General features: G+C 45.1%; 1 protein-coding gene across 1 annotated transcript in view; it reads left to right on the top strand.

Moving 5' to 3' along the window:
• Positions 1 to 790: 790 nt before the first annotated feature.
• PRRT4 (proline rich transmembrane protein 4) overlaps positions 791 to 20,271 on the top strand; it is a 66,380-nt gene continuing 46,899 nt past the window's right edge. The window contains exon 1 of the mRNA XM_089676960.1: positions 791 to 918. The gene's annotated coding sequence lies outside the window, so the exon portion shown is untranslated. The remainder of the gene's footprint in view (positions 919 to 20,271) is intronic.

Below are 20,271 nucleotides of genomic sequence, written 5' to 3'. Positions count from 1 at the left end.
GCTCAGTCTACCTGTTTAGAAGTGCAGTGGCTCTCTCCCTCCTCATTGGCCCAGACACAAGACTGGGAGTAGTTTGCTCCTGCTGCTGTCAATCACAGTCAGTGAGGAGGGAGCACTGTGTGTTTCAATGGACACACAGAGCAGAGCTCAGGAGCACACAAGTGCCCCCAGAGCAAGCCACTTGCTATGGGGGCACGTGGCAGGGCACCGGAGGAAGACCAAAGAAAAGGACCAGAGAAGCTCTGTGCAAAACCATTACACAGAGCAGACAAGTATGACATTTAACAAAAAATTAAATTCCAGCTTGTACAATCACTTAGAAGAAAATGTCTTTCCATATACTGTACATTGTTACATGAAGCCAGCCACCTGTCAGGATCAATGGAAATCGTACATAGAGATCAGACCGATGTCCATCTTCATTTTAAGATTTGTATTGTAAAATTATCATATTTGTTTTCAGATTCTGAGAAATGACAGCTGGGATGTGATATATGGGAGAACAGACGGTCGGTGCTGAACACAGCTGATGAATAGTCGGTGCAGGTTAGGTGTCATCATCGTCCCCATCTGTCACCCATACACATACCGATCGCATGGAGATTGTCATCGCACTGACACCGCTCGCTATGATTTCTCCCCATGATGATCCATGGAGTAGTTGACGATCGGTGCACACACCGGGGAACACTTACTGAAAACTCCGCCGACTCACCGCCATAGAGACACAATCTGCAACCTGATAGGCTGAAAGTGAGACAGAGCCGGGGGTGGGGGGAGTATGGGGGAGGGGAGAGGAGGGGAGATCGGACCGCTTCACTAATGGAAATCATTGCTGGGGAGAGCTGAGCCTGGAGACAGACAGAGGACGCAGAGCACCTACCTACCTACTTACCTACCTCCCTCCGACATGGACGGGTATGTGATCGGGGAAGAGGGGGGATCTACAATGATCTGTCCATTCCCAGCATCGCCCCGTACACTGCAGTGTCAGCTCCATCCTCCAATTCACCACACTCTGCAGATGTCATCCACAGACACAGTATGGATGTATGATCTATGGGTAGGATATAGATGTGTGCCATGTACCTATAGATCATACATGTGTGCCATGTACCTATAGATCATACATGTGTGCCATGTACCTATAGATCATACATGTGTGCCATGTACCTATAGATCATACATGTGTGCCATGTACCTATAGATCATACATGGCTGCCTGTGTGCCACGTACCTATAGATGTGTGTCATGTACCTATAGATCATAGATGATGCATGTGTATATGTAGCATACATACATATGTTTGTATGATCTATGTATAGAATGTAGTGTATAGTATGCTTCTACTACATGCTGCAAAATGCTGTATGTATAGAATATATATGTATTTGTGTATGATTTATATAGAGAATATATGTGTCTGATCTATGTATAGAATATAGTGTGTGCGCCATGCTTCTACTACATGCAGCAAAATGCTGTATATATGTATGTAGGTCTAGTTATAGAATATATCTTTGTGTATGATTTATATATAGAATATATATGTATGGTCTATGCATAGAATAGAAGGTATGTAAGTAATCAGGACGTGCTGTGTGCCATACTTCCATTACTGCAAGATACTCTGTGTTTGTATATATGTATGTATGTGCTATGCCTCTACTATGTATATAATATATATGTGTATGCTATACCTCCTTTTACACACTGCAAGATCCTCTATGTATGTATGTGATTGGTTTGTATTGTGTGCCATACTTCTACTACACACTGTGCAGATATATATATATATATATATATATACTGTATATGTGTGTTTGATCAGGACATGCTGTGTGCTATACTTCTACAGCACACTGTGCAAGATGATATATATGTGTGTGTGTATATAATATATAACATATATAGTGTGTTTACAATGCTCTGTATGTGTATGTATATAATATTTATGTATGTGATCAGTGCGTGCTGTGTGCCATACCTCTACTGCACACTGTGCTGATGCCCTATGTAATGTATATAATATGAATGTGTGTGATTGTTATGCACTGTGGATCACTACACACTATGCTGATGCTCTATGCATGTAATGTATATAATGTGTATGTGATTGGTGTGTTCCTTACTTCTACTGCACACTGTGCTCATGCCCTGTGTAATGTATATAATATGAATGCGTGTGATTGTTATGCACTGTGGGTCATTACACACTGTGCTGATGCTCTATGCATGTAATGTATGTGATTGGTATGTTCCATACTTCTACTGCACACTGTGCTGCACTTCAGGGGGTGAATGCTGGCTGCTTCTTGGTAACCCTTCCCGTGCCAGCTCTGTTATTATTGGGTGCATTCGCTCCAGCTGCTGACAGCAATTGTCAGTCCTTTATTATGTGTGTTGGATATATTTGTGAACTGCAGCTGCATAGCAGAACACTCACATGGGAGTCCTTGGAGCATGATCATACACTCAACACAATTGTACGGTATAATCATGGAAATTGTTGGTGTGAAATGCTACAACGCAGATCCCAGCATTCTCAGTGCAATTAGAAGAGACACACTGGTATTTACCCTTTCAGATCACCAAGGATTGGGTAATAATACAGTACTGGCAGAGCAGCTACTGAGTGCCCTGCAAGCCACAGAAGGACTGGTTTTCTACATTATGTCACAAAGGTTACTTTTGGTATGAGTGACCATAGGGAATTGTGCTACTGAGGAATGGGGATCTGTAGCTTTGATCATATGTGTTTACCAGCGTGTTGGAAAATATATGACATTTTGTGAGAATGACTGACAGTAAAATAATTAGTGTAGGATAAATTAGTAAGCTGGCCATACACTGTGTAAATTATGCCTCAAACATCCCGATTAGGAGCTGGGCAGAATATTGTCGATCAGAAAATTGTGAACTGAATGAAAACATCTAATAGTTTATGGCCAGCTTTAGCTGGTTCTGATGTAGTGTTGAGAGCAGCCATTCTCAACCAGGGTTCCATGGAATGGCACGGTTCCTCCAGAGGCTTCCAGGGGTTCCTTGAGTTGTGGCTGATTGACCTCCCTACTGATGGTGCCTGCATAGTTCCAGGTCTACTTGACAAGGCCATCAGCATGACACCAATGATCTTTTTAGCTGTCTTCAAGCGTGGCATTCTAACCGCCACTGTAATTGGGACATTCTTCCCACTGACCACCAATGTAGTGGGTATTCCTCCCATTGACCCACAATGAATTGGCTTTAGTAAGGGTTCTCCAAGACATGAAAATTATTTTAGTGGTTCCTGTTAGATAAAAAGGCTGGTTTAGAGAATAGAGGACTGTTGCTTTTGTTTTGCTAATTTGTTTTTTTATTGCACTAGTAATCTGCCCAAAAATGACCAGAATTGTAACAATGTATCTATGATAAACAAATTTGCAACTAAACTATTTCCATAGATCAAGTAATGGAAACTCAAAGCCTGTCCTATTCCTGATTTATCTGAAGAGAATACTGCTAATAGCTCACATAGGTGTAAAATATGAACTCCTGAGCTTTAGAACCCATACCCAGTGCTCCAGGTGTAACACCTCAACCTCTCTACAGCATCCCCCATATCCCCCACAGCATCCTCTGTACCTGACCCTCTCCCCTCTCCATTAGGCTTCTATTTCTCCCTCCACTTTGCACAATGTGTCATCACCTCTTCAGGAGGAACAATTATCCACACACTTGATCAGTGTCAAGCCATGTTCATGCACAAAGTGTTTGGGCTTAGTAATTAGCAATTTTGCCTTGTAGAGCTTTCATCTTGACTCCCACCAAGGACACTATCTGCATGCAGTTTGTAATTTCTCCCCATATTGGATTTTTTTTCTAGGAGTACTACGGTTTTCTCCTATTTGCCCCTGTTGAGTGTGTGGAAGCAGCATTAGTTCTTCAGGGATTGAACAGTTCACATTTCTCTCTGCTGTACAAATAAAATACTAACCGGCAAGTGGCAGATGTGTTTATTTTGTATATTGGACAAATCTTCATTCTGATAAGAGTTCTAAACTACGGACCATCAACACATGCTTCCATGTACCTGGGGCTCATGGTTTTCCTCTGTTTTTGATGGGGGTCTACTGCCCCCTCAGGTAAAGGAAGGAGAAGGGCAATGGAAGTGTCTTGGACCAGGGCTTTCAGGTCAGTGGAAGTGTCTTGGACCAGGGCTTTCAGGTCAGTGGAAGTGTCTTGGACCAGGGCTTTCAGGTCAGTGGAAGTGTCTTGGACCAGGGCTTTCAGGTCAGTGGAAGTGTCTTGGACCAGGGCTTTCAGGTCAGTGGAAGTGTCTTGGACCAGGGCTTTCAGGTCAGTGGAAGTGTCTTGGACCAGGGCTTTCAGGTCAGTGGAAGTGTCTTGGACCAGGGCTTTCAGGTCAGTGGAAGTGTCTTGGACCAGGGCTTTCAGGTCAGTGGAAGTGTCTTGGACCAGGGCTTTCAGGTCAGTGGAAGTGTCTTGGACCAGGGCGTTCTGGTCAGTGGAAGTGTCTTGGACCAGGGCGTTCTGGTCAGTGGAAGTGTCTTGGACCAGGGCGTTCTGGTCAGTGGAAGTGTCTTGGACCAGGGCGTTCTGGTCAGTGGAAGTGTCTTGGACCAGGGCGTTCTGGTCAGTGGAAGTGTCTTGGACCAGGGCGTTCTGGTCAGTGGAAGTGTCTTGGACCAGGGCGTTCTGGTCAGTGGAAGTGTCTTGGACCAGGGCTTTCAGGTCAGTGGAAGTGTCTTGGACCAGGGCTTTCAGGTCAGTGGAAGTGTCTTGGACCAGGGCTTTCAGGTCAGTGGAAGTGTCTTGGACCAGGGCTTTCAGGTCAGTGGAAGTGTCTTGGACCAGGGCGTTCTGGTCAGTGGAAGTGTCTTGGACCAGGGCTTTCAGGTCAGTGGAAGTGTCTTGGACCAGGGCTTTCAGGTCAGTGGAAGTGTCTTGGACCAGGGCGTTCTGGTCAGTGGAAGTGTCTTGGACCAGGGCGTTCTGGTCAGTGGAAGTGTCTTGGACCAGGGCGTTCTGGTCAGTGGAAGTGTCTTGGACCAGGGCGTTCTGGTCAGTGGAAGTGTCTTGGACCAGGGCGTTCTGGTCAGTGGAAGTGTCTTGGACCAGGGCGTTCTGGTCAGTGGAAGTGTCTTGGACCAGGGCGTTCTGGTCAGTGGAAGTGTCTTGGACCAGGGCGTTCTGGTCAGTGGAAGTGTCTTGGACCAGGGCGTTCTGGTCAGTGGAAGTGTCTTGGACCAGGGCGTTCTGGTCAGTGGAAGTGTCTTGGACCAGGGCGTTCTGGTCAGTGGAAGTGTCTTGGACCAGGGCGTTCTGGTCAGTGGAAGTGTCTTGGACCAGGGCGTTCTGGTCAGTGGAAGTGTCTTGGACCAGGGCGTTCTGGTCAGTGGAAGTGTCTTGGACCAGGGCGTTCTGGCCCTTTCACCCATCCTTTCTTGCTAGATGCATTACTCAAACGTTTCCACTGGAAATGCATTCAAAAGTATGTTGATGTATTTGTATTGTACATCCAAGCACGTTCTAGCATGGTGATGCAAATTGGCATGAATTTTCATGGTCTTCAGTAGAAACCACACCTGGCAAGGATAAATGGGCCCTCAAGCAACATAATTGGACAAGAAGGAGTTAACAACCTCCAAATTAGAGTCACAACCTAACAAGTTATGTTGTCAAATTTAATAATAGTAAACAGATCATAAAACTGCCATTTTATCCTGAAAATGGTAGCTACTGTACTCCCAATCCACCTAAAGAGACCTTTATTTTGACCATTAATTTAAATACAAATCTTTTCATGAGATGTGTGCATTTAACATATTGTATGCGTGATATTCACCCTTTAAAAACTTCCTTTGTGTAAACAGCCAATGGCCTTAAGACTGTTGCTGTGTGCTGCCATCTTGGGTCATCAGTCCCAGCAGAGTCAGAGCTGTTTTTATATTAACACTCTGCAGTATTCTCCTTTGCCTCTCCTCCAGCAGATACTGTGCATAAAGGGTTGTGTATTGAGGTAATGGTAGGGGCAGAGGAACTGGGCCAGCACAGACAATTTTTAGATACCCAAGGAAAGGGAGGGGGTTGTGTTAGGGAATTAACTCTTCCTGGAGTAGTCACATTTTCTAGCAACTTTTAAGGCACCTTGCATGTTGGTGACAGGGTCACTTTGACATGTCTTACTTTTCTGTGTACTCACTTTGGCGTTTTTGACAAATAACCATGTGCACTGTGTCAACAACCTTCAGAAAACTCAATTAGTCCACTTACAATTGGAGTTTTCAGCCCCAGCTGTGGAAAACAGCATCTTTCATTGAATGCACATGGGTGTGGTGGGTTTTATTGCTGAAAATTGCTGGCTGTCATCTCCTGGGCTTGTGATCTATACAGCGCACTTTTATAGAGTGTTCTTTGTAACAGTAGAACCACAATGACATGAAAATCAGTGACGACATCTCATCCATCATTTACAATCCTGGGAACTCTGGTGACTGTCTTGGAGCAGGGCAGATTGTCCGGCTCTGTCTTTGCTGGTAAGGACAGGTCCCTGCAGTGGTGAATATAGTGAACAGTACATCACTATTATAGGTGATCTGCTTTTGGAGGTGTATGGTTGGGATGAAGAGAGGCATGGACAACTCAAATTTAGAAAATGCATCTCGCAAGAGCAGGAAAAAAAATAAATCAAGAGCCTCATCCATTCTAATCGCACAGATGGTGGAATCTCCATTATATTCGCGCTGCCATATCACCCGCAGCTGCTGGCATTGCCAAAAAGTGACTGTGTCTCTTAGGATGCACTGCATACCCAATCATTTACCACACGGCTCATTTAATTTTGAAATCAATGATTGTCAGGCCAGGTGGAGCTTGCAGGACCCACATGCAGCTCTACTTTTAACAGATTCAGTAGGAATTGGTCAAAATGTGAACTGGAGCAGGTCACCCCCTACCTGATTCAGCCCCAACTGGAAAAAAAAGTGTTCACCACAAAGCCTAAAGTGACATTAAAGTCAGTATTGGTCAATACTAAAAAAAAAAAACCACAGACACACTCACACACTTACCTGCTCTGTGCAACGATAATGCACAGAAACATCGCTTTCCTCCTCTTCTTACAGTCTCTGCCAGCACTGTAGGCTTCTCATGCCTTCTGTAACATGCACACTCCTGCCAGGTCCTATGGTGAGCTGTGTGCGTTCATAGATGAGCACAGCGGCGGCAAACTCTCTTCTCACAGGTGTGTGACTGACAGCAGCTACTGTGACGAGGACATGCGAGTGGCCGCACAGTGGCTAAATGGTTAGCACTTCTGCCTGGCAGTACTAGTGTCGGTTCGAATCCCAACTACAGCACCATATGCCTGGAGTTTGCATGTTCTCCCTGTGCCTGCGTGGGTTTCCTCTGGGTACTCTAGTTTCCTTCCACACTCCAAAGACATGCTGTTAGGTTAATTGGATCCTGTCTAAATTGGCCCTAGTATGTGTGTGTATAAATGTGAGTTAGGGACCTTAGATTGTACGCCATCAGTTAACGTGTGTGTGTGTGTGTGTGTGTGTGTGTGTGTGTGTGTGTCGCTATATAAGTACCTGAAATAAATAAATGCAAGATACGTCCTGAATCCTGGCCAAAAAACTTCCATAGATGGCATCATCCTATCCTAACTTGCAGCAGTCATGCAATACAGAAGATAATTGGCAACACATAAGTTTGTGGGGTTATTCCTGTGATGGTGGGGGTGAGCAGAAAGAGCTGGGAGTGTCTTAGCAATGTCCTAGCAACATGGCAGGATGGGATGATGCCATCTCTGGGAGTTTTTAAGTCAAGTTTCATGGGGTACGTAAATGGCCTACACCTGTAGCAAGGACATTATTTACCAGTGGTCAAAGCTACACAGTTTGCTTTTATCTATATAGGAATAGGCAGTTGGTAAAGGTGAACTATCCTAGATTGTAAGCTCGAAAGAGCAGGGCCCTCGAACCCCTCGTGTAGTGTATTGTCTCATGTTCTGTCCCCCTCGCTATTGTACAGCCCTGAGCAAACCTTTTGGCGCTATATAAATACTGTATTATAATAATAAACTATCCCTTTAATGAAATTCCACTTTGTGACATTTTAATAAGGTTTGCACAAAAAATAAATTCGTAAAAAGTAAACATTGCACACAGCATAGGCTGTGTTCTAACGCAGCTGCTGGTATGAACAGCCCCTAAATGAAATCAGTAAAATGAACTTCCCTCCCCATGAATATCCAGATCCCAATAAATATATCAAACACATTGGATGACGTGCACTTATTTCTATAGGGCCAAATGCTCCCGTAAGCATACACAATGGTGTTCAGACGCTTTTCTAATGTAGACCCGTACAGATGGTGCCGTGGTATTAATTCCCATCCACCCAATCTCTACTTATTTTACTGTTACACTGACTATATACAGTATGTATTATATGTGAAGACAGATTCATGTTTCCTGTGTGCATCGGGATGTGAAGACAAAAGGGGAAAAGCTGTTCTAAACTGAATGGTGAGCTTTGCCTTTCTACAATCCAGAATATCACACATCTGTGCTATCTACGTAGACAGGAGGCCTTTTTATTATTTTTTGGGTAAATATCTGGGGTTGTATTCATTTTGAGAAACATACAGTATTTTTTTTTTTGCCAATTTTTTGTTAAATAAAATAAATGCTTTCAATTCTGCTTACATAAGCCTTCATTTTTGGAAAAAAAAATGTTGTGGTCCTGTGTGTGGAGAGTGTCTGAGGGACTGAAGTGGTTCCAGAGGAAAGGTTCCTGTCAGGAAGCCGGTGATGTATTCTATAGTCCACTCTGGAGTCGGCACACATTTTCCACCAATATTCCAATTCATTCATCCCAGCCATAAAGAAAGTTTCATCTTTAGATACATTTTTCCACAGCTTACGTCTCATTTGTTTCTGGCAGAAAGCGGTGAAGTCCATGCTCCCACCACAATCACAAGAACCACTCCAGATTTAGCTGAATCTGCTTGAAATTGACACAAATTTCTGGCAGTTGCTGTGCTTTTGGTCAGCTGTCAAGCTTTTACGTATCCATCAAGCACCTTTTTAAGGCCCTTTCACACTGTTGGAAAAAAAACACACTAAAAAAGCATGTGTTTTTGGTGTGTTTTTCTAGTTGCCTGAGGGTATATTGACATCATATGGGGTGGGACTGTGTTGGGCTTCTATTGCAACATACACTATATTGCCAAAAGTAATGGGGGCACCCCTCCAAATCCTTGGATCCAGGTGTTCCAATCACCTCCATGGCCGCAGGTGTAAAACATCAAGCACCTAGGCATGCAGACTGCTTCATGTGGCCTTCAAATTAGCACAACAACAGTGTGTAGAGAGCTTCATGGAATGGGTTTCAGTGGCTGAGCAGCTGCATCCAAGCCTTACATCACCAAGTGCAATGCAAAGTGTCGGATGCAGTGGTGTAAAGCATGCCACAACTGGACTCTAGAGCAGTAGAGACGTGCTCTCTGGAGTGATGAATCACGCTTCCCTGTCTGACAATCTGATGGACGTGTCTAGGTTTAGCAGTTGCCAGAAGAACGGTACTTGCTTGACTGCACTGTGCCAAGTGTAAAGTTTGGTGAAAGGGGGATTGGGCTTAGACCCTTAGTTCCAGTGAAGGGAACTATTAAGAATTCAGTATACCAAGACATTTTGGACAATTTCATGCTCCCAACTTTGTGGGAACAGTTTGGGGATGGCCCCTTCCTGTTCTAACATAACTGCACACCAGTGCACAAAGCAAGGTCCGTACAGACATGGATGAGCAAGTTTGGGGTGGAGGAACTTGACTGGCCTGCTCAGAGTCCTGACTTCAACCCAATAGAACACCTTTAGGATGAATTAGTGCGGAGACTGCGAGCCAGGCCTTCTCGTCCGACGTGTGCCTGACCTCACAAATGTGCTTCTGGAAGAATGGTCAAATATTCCCATAGACACACTCCTAAACCTTGTGGACAGCCTTCCCAGAAGAGTTGAAGCTGTTATAGCTGTAAAGGGTGGGCCAACTCAATATTGGACTAAGACTGGGATGTTGTCACGTACCTGGGTAGTGAGCCTGACGTGAAGAGGCAGACCTCTTGTACAACTCTGGCTCAAGGACTGCTGAGAGTGGGACAGTGGTCGCAGGAGCTCGGTTGGGTATGAGGGCCTGAGATCTGTCCGGTAACAGCTGTTGGGCTGATGAGTAGCAGGCCAGAGCAGGGTGCAGATGTATCCGTGCAGGATGGATGGATGCCGGAGCACCGTGTGCTGAAGAAGTCAGACAAGCTGGGTTCGATATTGGTGAGACAGATCGGGCTTAAACGGCAGGCAAGAGAATAGTCGGGTCACAGGCCAGGTTCAGTAACAGGAGATCAATCAGTAGCAGGCAGAAGAATAATCTGAGGACAGGCCAGAAGTCAGGGCAGGAGGCAATCAAGCAGAAGTCAGGAACAGGCTGGTATGGCAACAGGAATCAATCACAGAAGTCAGGAAACACGAGCAGGGGGAAAAGACCATACGGCAATGAGATAACCACAGCAGTCAGTTTAAATAGCCCTCTTGGCGCCAGCATTAATGACAGGCGCGTGCCCACGAGTGCGCATGCGTGAGCGCAACTGCGTGCGCCTCTGTCCAGGTGCCCGCACATCTGCTCGGCTTGCCAGAACCCTCATATTTGTGTGTTGTGGAGATTCACCTGTACTAAGGGCAGGCCTTCCCTGACAGATGTCTAAGTTCATGTGCGTGTAAAGGCAGGTGTCCCAATGCTTTTGGCAATATAGTGTAGTTCTACCGCATAGACAAGGTAAAATGCCTTTTTCTCCTATGTGCCCAGTTCGTACCACTGCATTGCAGTGGTATGTGGGCACAGTGAATTGAGAAAAAGTACTGCATGCAGTACTTTTTATCAGAACAGCACAGTGAGAGGCAATCCACTGCCTCACTGCACAGCTGGCAGTTGTACTTTGTGAGATGTCTTTGTGACATCTCAATACAGTTTGCAGTGCAATCCAGCAAGCTCTGCGCATCATAACTGTACTGCACTCACCTGGATCGCACCACACATCAGACGCTGTGCTGCAATGCAGCAGCTGATGTGAACCATTCTAACACCAATCATGCATCTGTGAAACATGGACATGGCTCAAAACGTGAACCAAAAACGTAACCACTATGGATTTTTTTTTAATGCATTTTCAGTGCATTTTCCATTTATTTCAATGGGGAGGTGCATTTCTGCTGTGCATTTTAAACATGTAGCATGCAAGACTTAAAAAAAAAAAAAAAAAAAAGCACAGTACATTGGTGTGAAGAGTTTCATAGGATTTAAAAGGAAAACATTTTCCTGCTTTTAAACACCAAAAGTGCATCAAAAACGAATCGGTGTGAATTGGCCCTTAGCGTCCATTTGCACAGCCGATTACATTTGCAGTGGCTGAAATCTGCAGACTCTGGAATTGACAGATGTGTGAAAATAGCTGTGGCTGCTGAGCCTGTACAGTGCAATGATTGGTTGTTTGTGGCCGCAGCTGTACATGACCATTCGTACAGCCAACGGTTTACCTGGGGTGGTTGTAGATGGATGCATTGTATGTGTCATTGGATTGTTTGGGCTTCGCAGCTGTTCGCATGCACGTCTGTCAAGTCCAGCTACAGCAGTGTTCTTAACTCCAGTCCTCATGGACCCCCAACAGGTCATGTTTTCAGGATTTCCCTCAGATGAAATAGCTGTGGTAATTACTAAGGCAGTGAAACTGATCAAATCACCTGTGCAAAATAATGGAAATCCTGAAAACATGACCTGTTGGGGGTCCATGAGGACTGGAGTTGAGAAACACTGAGCTACAGGAATCCGCACATTCTTGCCACTGAAAATCGCAGTGTGTGTGTGAATGGACCCTTAGGCGTCATTCAGATGGGGGAAGGTTTGGTAGGCTGCTGGGTTCACTCTATGCTATGGCTGTGTACAGTTGTGGCCAGTTTGTATGAAGTAAGCAACGTCCTCCTTAGACAGAAACGGTGTCCAGGGCTGGATAGAGTCCTGAATCGCACAGTGGCGGTGCTTGCCATTGATTTGTATGGGTCTTAATCTGGTTGCATCACTGCTGGCATCGGCTGTTTGCACACCTTAGCATGCAGCTAGTTTCTCCACCGGCAGCAGCTGTCCACTACCAGAGCATATGGGGGAAAAGGGAGCTGGGAGCAGTGCATTGAGAGCCTGCAGGAGGGTCGGGCAAGCAAAGTGCTTTTTTCAGTTCCCTAGACCTAAACAAGCATTTAACCCCTGTAATGTGGGGGCAGCCCCTCTGCAAGGAAGCATTTTTATTTTTCCTGACTTTTGCTTTAAAGTGGAACTATGCAGTATCTGGACACCACAAACCAAAAATGTTGTTTTATTCATTTTAAATATTAAAAACAAACTCACCCATCCATCCATCCATGTCTCCATGATTTATTTTGCTGAGAAGTCACTTTGTAAAGCACCCTTTTAGTATTTCTGGCCATGACCATCTCGAGTAAAGGCAGATGGTTCAAGTAGCATTTACTTCCTAGAATCCATTTGATCGGGCAAGCAGGCAAGAGGGTGTGCTCAGCTGAGCAAACCTCTGCTCCACTTTTCCCATCCTGAAGACTCCTGGAATGACATCATTTGCCTAGGCCAGAAACCAGGAAGTAACTGAAGAAATGTTAAAATAAAATTAGTTTTTCTCTTTTTAGATTTAGAGCGAGAAGTTTTGCGTTAAAGTGGTACCAAACCCACAAACATAATATCAGTCTGTATATGCAGTAAAGCATGCTTGTTATACTCACTGTGGAACCTAAGGGGTTAATCCTCTGCATTGTGTAAAAACGCTGTTTGATCCTGTCTTCCCTGATCCTCCCCTTCTTCCAGTGCCTCCCCCCCCCCCCCTTCTCTCCTGACAAGACATGTTGTGTGGAGTCACTCTGCACATGCTGAGTTTGGTGTTATGGCTAGAGAGGGGTTTTTGTTTTTTGGGAGAATGCATGTGATCAGCACAGGGCCAGTCAGCACTGTCCAGACCGGTCCGGGGTCCTGCATCCTCCTAGAGCAAAATGGAAACTTCACTTACAAGCTTTAACCAGTGCTCTACTGGAAACTGATAGAAATCACAAGACTGCTCTAACTGCTGATGAGAAAAGGTATTTAGCAGTTTATATTTACTAAAATAATTGCATTTCTGTGGGAGAAAAGATATAGTGAATGCAGTTTCCTCCCACACCCCAAAGACATGCTGGTAGGTTAATTGGCTCCTGTCTAAATTGCCCCTAGTATGTGTATGTATGTGAGTTAGGGACCTTAGATTGTACATCCCTAGAGGGTTGGGGACTGATGTGAATGTACAATATATAAGTAATGTGCTGTGTAAATTGGTGGCGCTATATAAGCACCTGAAATAAATAAATGCAGGGTCCTGGGCTTAGTAACACTTTTGGTATGTCTATAGCAATATGATGTGCCAAGTGATTGCTAATTTCCTGCGACTGACTGTTGACGTTTAGTGATTATCCTATAAACTGGAACAAAGAATCTGATTTATGAAAGCTGGAGTAACAATGTATCTTTATAGTCAGGGTAGAAAGCTTGTATCCGTTGCTCATCCCTACAGGACATTTTAGCCATGAGACAACTATTTTTGTCCTAATGATATTATGTGTGATGTTGGCTGGGTTGGTGACAGCTAAACATAGACTGCTTGTCCCATTTCGAATCAATGATCAGCCACATGATTTCTTTCTTTTCCTATGTGATGTTCAACTTCTACTCACTCGTCCCCCTCCCATGTCACTGCTGTACTCTCCAGTTATGTTTTTCTGGGTGGGGTGGGGCTACTAACTGTGTTTTAATGTGACTATTGGTGTGCTCTGTGGAGTACACAGATCCAGGGGTGGACTGACAACTCATGGGGCCCCTGGACAATAGGGGATCATGGGGCCCCTGTGTCCTCGCCCACACTCAAACCACACCCAAAAAAGTCAATAAAAGGTTCCAGGGACATATCATGGGGCCCCCTACTGACCCCGGGCCCTCAGGCAGTGCCCGAGTTCCCCAATGGTCAGTCCGCCCCTGCACAGATCTGATATGATGCTGATTACAGAGATTCACACTGCTCTATTTTTTTTCTCAACTTTATCATATAATTCCATTTAATTTCTATTTAATCACAGCATTGCATTGTGATATGTTATAGTGAAAAAAAGTATTCTTTTTCGGTGCACGTTACCACAACACAGTGAAAAGTGAACAAATAGCAGATATGGCAATTTGCGCCTTGTCCATGTGTTGGGAATGCGATGGACACGGCTGCCCAATACACTCAGTGTAAATAGACTATGAGTCAAAGGAAACGTCCATGTGTTGATACCCATACATGTTAAGGGCTTGTTCACACTGTGGTACTCCTCTGATGAGCAAGTTGCGCTCAGAATGCTCTCCAGAGAGCATTTTGACAGGCAGTGAAAAGGCATTTTATCACCTCCTCATCACCTGCTTTAACCCCTTGATCCCTGCGCTAGCATGCAATGTGCTCAGTTGCGGTGCGCTTGCAGAAAAAAAAATGGCATAGTTCCTGCTGTTACCTCTGCAACTAAAAGTGGTCGTGGTTGGGGGTGGTGGCAGGGGCGTATTTACCACAAGGCAAACAAGGCATTTGCCTAGGGTGGCATTTTTCAGGGGGGCAGCGTTGCCCCCTGGAATAAGGAACACACACTTCATGGTGGGATCCATGAGAGCCTGCAGGCTGCTTTATGGTGTATGCAGAGCCCGACTCTCATTCCCAGGGATGACCGGAGCTGCAAAGGTGAGTTTCTTTCTCTTTCCAGGGATGGGAAGGGGGTGGCGGCGGGTGTAGTGGAAGTCTCTTGCTGGGGGGGAGGTGGTGTTGGTTGGTGTCAGGCTCTCGCCTTTGGGGGGGTGGGTTGCTGGTTGGTGTTATGCTCTCGCTGCAGTGTGTGTGGGGGTGTTGGTCAGTGTCAGGTGCTCTTCTTTGGGGGGTTGTTGGTCAGTGTTATGCTCTCTCCACAATGTGTAGGGGGGGGGGCCTGTTGGTCAGTGTCAGGCTGTCTCTGCAGGAAAGGTTGGGGTGGCCGATTTTTGTGTTGCCTAGGGCAGCACAAAACCTAGATACACCACTGGGTGGTGGTAAAGGAATGGCTGAACCACAGGATTTTACTGCCCCCTCCAAATGCTAGTGTGAACAAGCAGTGACATAACAATTTGCTCAGTAAACAAAGGCTGGCATCAAAAAGGATCATTCTGGCAGAAGATGTAATTATCATTTCATGAGTGTGCTGTAAATATGGGCCAATGTTTTGTAGTAAATCTATACCTGCTGAGATCTGCTTATTATGGGAAATGCCAGGTTTTAGCTGTCTTTGCAGAACCACACAAGAATCCTGCATGTTTGAATTTTCTGCATCTCATGGACTGTTGATGGGCTATCTTGGCACAGTCGCACTGCAGTAATGCGCACTTATGCATTACCCTCCATTGTTGTGTGCTGCGTTACTAAAATTAGTGCATGAACCTTTTTTTAGTGCATTAGGTAAGGCAGCCCATTAAAATGAATGGGCTGCTGCAGATTGCAACTACAGTGTGTTTTGAACGCGGTGCAGGAAATGCACATAGAACGTGGGTTTCCTGCGCCATGTCCTGGTGTGAACCGACCCTAAAAAAAAAATAATAATTTTTGACTTTTAAATCCCTTTTTAAAAGTTTGTTCACACACGGCATACTATAGTGTACACTTTTGTGAGGGCCTGTGTTTACCTGCACATGGATGCCAGGGTCGAATTTAGCCTGATCTGATCCAGGGGTGCCGTATAAAATGTCAGGGGGCATAATGTCAACAGTGTGAAAGAGATACAGAACACGGGTATTCCTTGTTCACTTTTATAGCAAGCTGGAAATAACATCTGAAAGATGGTGCAGAGGCATTGCAGTAGTGAACAAGGAACACTAGTATCTATTAGGATGATTAAACAGAACCTGTGCCTCCATATATCAAGTGTCCCTAGCAGATCCCCCCCTTACATCATTTGTCAACATCAAAGTCCCCCTTGCATCAGTTCTCCCCATCAGAGGACCCCTTTACATCAAGCGTCCCCATCGGAGGGCCCCCTCACATCGAGCGTCCCCATCGGAGGGCCCCCTCACATCGAGCGTCCCCATCGGAGGGCCCCCTCACATCGAGCGTCCCCATCGGAGGGCCCCCTCACATCGAGCGTCCCCATCGGAGGGCCCCCTCACATCGAGCGTCCCCATCGGACTGCCGCATGGATCAGTGGATGACCTGGGAGTGAACAACTAAAATCTGGGGGGAGGGCATAGAGCCCACCCCAGTACTCCTAGATCCGAGCCTGATGGATGTACAGGTGTTCCATGTAAATAAACATATAAGATGTTTAAAAAAAAATAGCACATTTAGGTACCTGTTGTTGTTGTTGTTGTTGTTCAGGAAGATTGTATACTTAAACACCAGAGCATAGTGTTAGATCAGTGGTCTCCAAACTGCGGCCCGGGGGCCGGATGTGACCCTCTATTTGTTTATATCTGACCCTTGAGGCATTTTCCTCCCACTGACCTAAACGATGGGACATAATTCCTGCCACTGACATCAACCATAGGGCACTATCATTACTACTGACAGCATCAATCTGGCACTTTTCCTTCTACTGACACCAATGAGGAGACACTATTCCTCCAACTGACACCAACGATGGGGAACAAAAGATGGGACATTGTTCACTCCCACTGGGCACAGTCTGGCCCAAAGTCTGAAGGATGGTAAACTGTATGAGGGCCTGTGTTTACCTGCACAGGTGCTCCGTGTAAATAAATATATAGGAGGTGAAAAACCCCTACCGTCATTATCTGTCGATCATCACTTGGTCGCGCCATTTTGTTCTGACTCACGCAATGTCTTATGTGGTCACTTTGTTGAATCAGACATTGATTATTCAGTAATCTTGCACCGTGTACGACCACCATCAGAGCTGTGTGCACCCAAAAACAGTATGGGCTCATGCATGAAAGGTATGCTAGCTACTCGTTACCATAACAACCAATTAGAATTCTTATTATTTTTATTTTTTTTTAACCCCTGCACTGAAGCAATGACATTTGGATACTGGCTGGTTGCTATGGGCAATATTACATATCCATGCTGATTTTTGCACAGAGGGGATTGTTGTATTTTCTGGGGAAGATGACCTTTAGGCAGACGTCCATTGAGGTATGTTAATGCTCATCAGTGCTAGGTAAAAAAAAAAAGTGTCAGTTCTGGATGTGTTTTCACAATAACAGATGTGAAGTGGCCCCATGATGGTCACAAGGATTTGGAGCAGCAGGTATGCTGAGGGCTGTTTAGGAAGAACGTCAGTGCAGAACGACTTCTGGCTTTTTACTCGTTCAGAAAAAGACAATTCTAAATGCTGCTGTAATAGAAACCTCCACCTTTTTAGTTTTTTTTCCTTTTCTTTTTTTTTGTCCTTGTGCTTTTCATAAAATGAATTGAAATGCGAATGAATCATAACACAAACCGAGAAATCCAGCCCACACAGCAATTTGTTTTGTGTTATATTGCATGTAACAGGTAGGCAGCATGACACCATACATGAGGCATGCGTTCCCCCACAGCGCAGCATATGTCATGTACATAACAAATGTGCTTGTTTTTTTATTTATGATTTCAAGTGCTCTACGCAATGGTCTTGATGCTCATACCCGTCATTGGTGTGCTGAGATCATTCCTTCAGATGGTTCAATTTATCACAAGTAAGAATAAATGATAAGAATTATCAGAGTAGCAGGAAATTGACCTACAGCACAGCATAGAGACGAAGCGATCGATCGAGCAGCTGTGGCATCGCACAGGGCAGGAATGGTTGGGCTTTGGCACAGAAGATCGCCATGCAGGAGATGTAAGTATGCACACACTGGGTTCAATGTACACAAGTAAGGGCTCCGTTTACGCCACCCCCCCCCCCCCTGCCAATCCCTCCACTGGCTTCCGATGGCGCAACGGATCAAATTCAAAATCCTAACACTGACGTACAAAGCTGTCCACCATACTGCCCCGAACTACATCACCAACCTAATATCCAAGTACCACCCACCACGCACACTCCGCTCCTCACAAGACCTCCTTCTCTCTAGTTTCCTGGTCTCCTCCTCCCATGCCCGCCTCCAGGACTTCTCCAGGGTGTCACCCATCCTCTGGAACTCCCTGCCCCAACCCATCAGATTATCACCTACTGTCCTCTCCTCCTTTAGGCGCACCCTGAAAACCCATCTCTTCAGGGAAGCCTACCCCACCCCCTGCTAACTTGCCGACCTCCTCCACTCTTCCTACCACCCCATCTCCCACAGCTTTCTCCTCCTGTGCCACCATCCCCTCCCTCCTAGATTGTAAGCTCGAAAGAACAGGGCCCTCGATCCCCTCATGTTTTGCATTGTATGGTATTGTTATTGTTCTGTCACATGTTCTGTCCCCCATTGTGATGTACAGCGCTGAGCGAACTATTGGCGCTTTATAAATACTGTATAATAATAATAATACAGCTGCCCCCATTTGGCAGGCGGTGAAGAGGCTATATGTCATCTCTTCACCATATGCTTTAACCCCCAACAGCTGAACTTTGGGATAGTTTAGGTCTAGGGGCCATAGAAAAGAAAATGTACTTACCCGATCTTTGCAATCCAAAGTCTTTTGGAGGTGGCAACAAACAAGAATACATTTCTGGGGTTGCCGACGCAAATAACATAAGTATGCAAGACACTACAAGAACCAGGATTGAAGATTGCACCCCAGAAAAGTATTAACATATAACTCTTTCACACACATACTGTATGTAAGGAGTTCCAATATTCTACAATAAAACCATGCAGCATGTCAATCGTATCCCAACTTACGCCCTAGTCTACGTGTTTCGTATCATTTTTGTGATTTTTGTTTATATGCAATGCTTTGTACACTTGTTTCTTTATACTGTAGATTATGACCTTTTGTCAAAGTTCTATCCTAACATATGAGCATTTGTGAAGAAGTGGAATGCTTGCAAAACACGAGTTAGGATACAATTAACATACCACTTGGTTTTACTGTGTAACATTGGAACTTTTAAAGTGTTACTAAACCCAGGACTCTGCATTCACTATATCTGGTCTCCCACAGTACACACAACATGGAAGTACAATTATTTTAGTAAATAAAAACTGCTAAATACCTTTGCTCATCAGCAGTTAGAGCAGTATTGTGACTTCTATCAGTGTCCAGCAGAGCACTGGTTAAAACTTGGAGGAGGAGTTTTAATTTTCCTCCATGAGGATGCAAAACTCCTGACCTCTGTCTGGACAGTGCTGATTGGCCCTGTGCTGATCACATGCGCATCCCAAGGAAAAAAAAACCCTCTAGCAATACACACCAAACTGAGTATGTGCAAAATGCCTACAGTTCAATCTGTCTTATCAGGAGATAAGAGGTAGACGCTTGAACAAGGGGAGGATCAGAGAAGTCCAGATCAAACGGTCTTTTACACAATACAGAGGATTAACACCTTAGGTTCCACAGTGAGTATAACAAGCATGCTTTACTGCATATACAGACTGTTGTGGGTTTAGTAACACTTTAATATTTGCAATAAAGTTTTGTGAATTTTTTTTTATACATGTGCATGAAAGAGTTATATGTTAATACTTTTCTGGGGTTCTAAACTAATATCCTGGTTCTTGTAACTTCCTGGGTACATACCCAATATTCCCAGCCTCCACAGCATCCCCTCCCCCATGCTCCAGCAGTCTAAGGTCCTGACATCGTCAAGACCAATGCAAGGTCCATAGCCCTGCATTGGACATGATGACATGGAGGGGCCATCCACCTCCGGACCATAGGGAAGCACTGTCCGCTGCAGGAGCGGAGGATTGGGTAAATAAAGGTGCTTTCACTCTTTCTTAAAGTAAACAAGCAGTTAAACTATGTGGTGCAGGCTCGCCCCCACTGCAAGGGAGAGTTTTCAGATGTCCTGGACTTGGATTTTGACAGTTTAGCAGGCTATACACACAGAATGTTTTTATTTTCGTTGAAAACTAAGATTGTCAGATTTCTGCTTCTACACAACCAATGTAGTGCAGGGATCTCCCCTGCTGTGCTATAGTATTCTGACAGTGAGGACTCCTCCCCTAAGAGAATACAGTGATCATCGCTGCAGCCGTTGGCTATCATG

The sequence above is a fragment of the Staurois parvus genome, unplaced genomic scaffold (assembly GCF_062004578.1).
Source record: "Staurois parvus isolate SC_StPar_1 unplaced genomic scaffold, SC_StPar_1.0 ptg000175l, whole genome shotgun sequence".
In the NCBI taxonomy this organism is placed as follows: Eukaryota; Metazoa; Chordata; class Amphibia; order Anura; family Ranidae; genus Staurois; species Staurois parvus.
The sequence above is the reverse complement of the archived record's forward strand: the minus strand, read 5'-3'. Positions and strand labels throughout refer to the sequence as shown.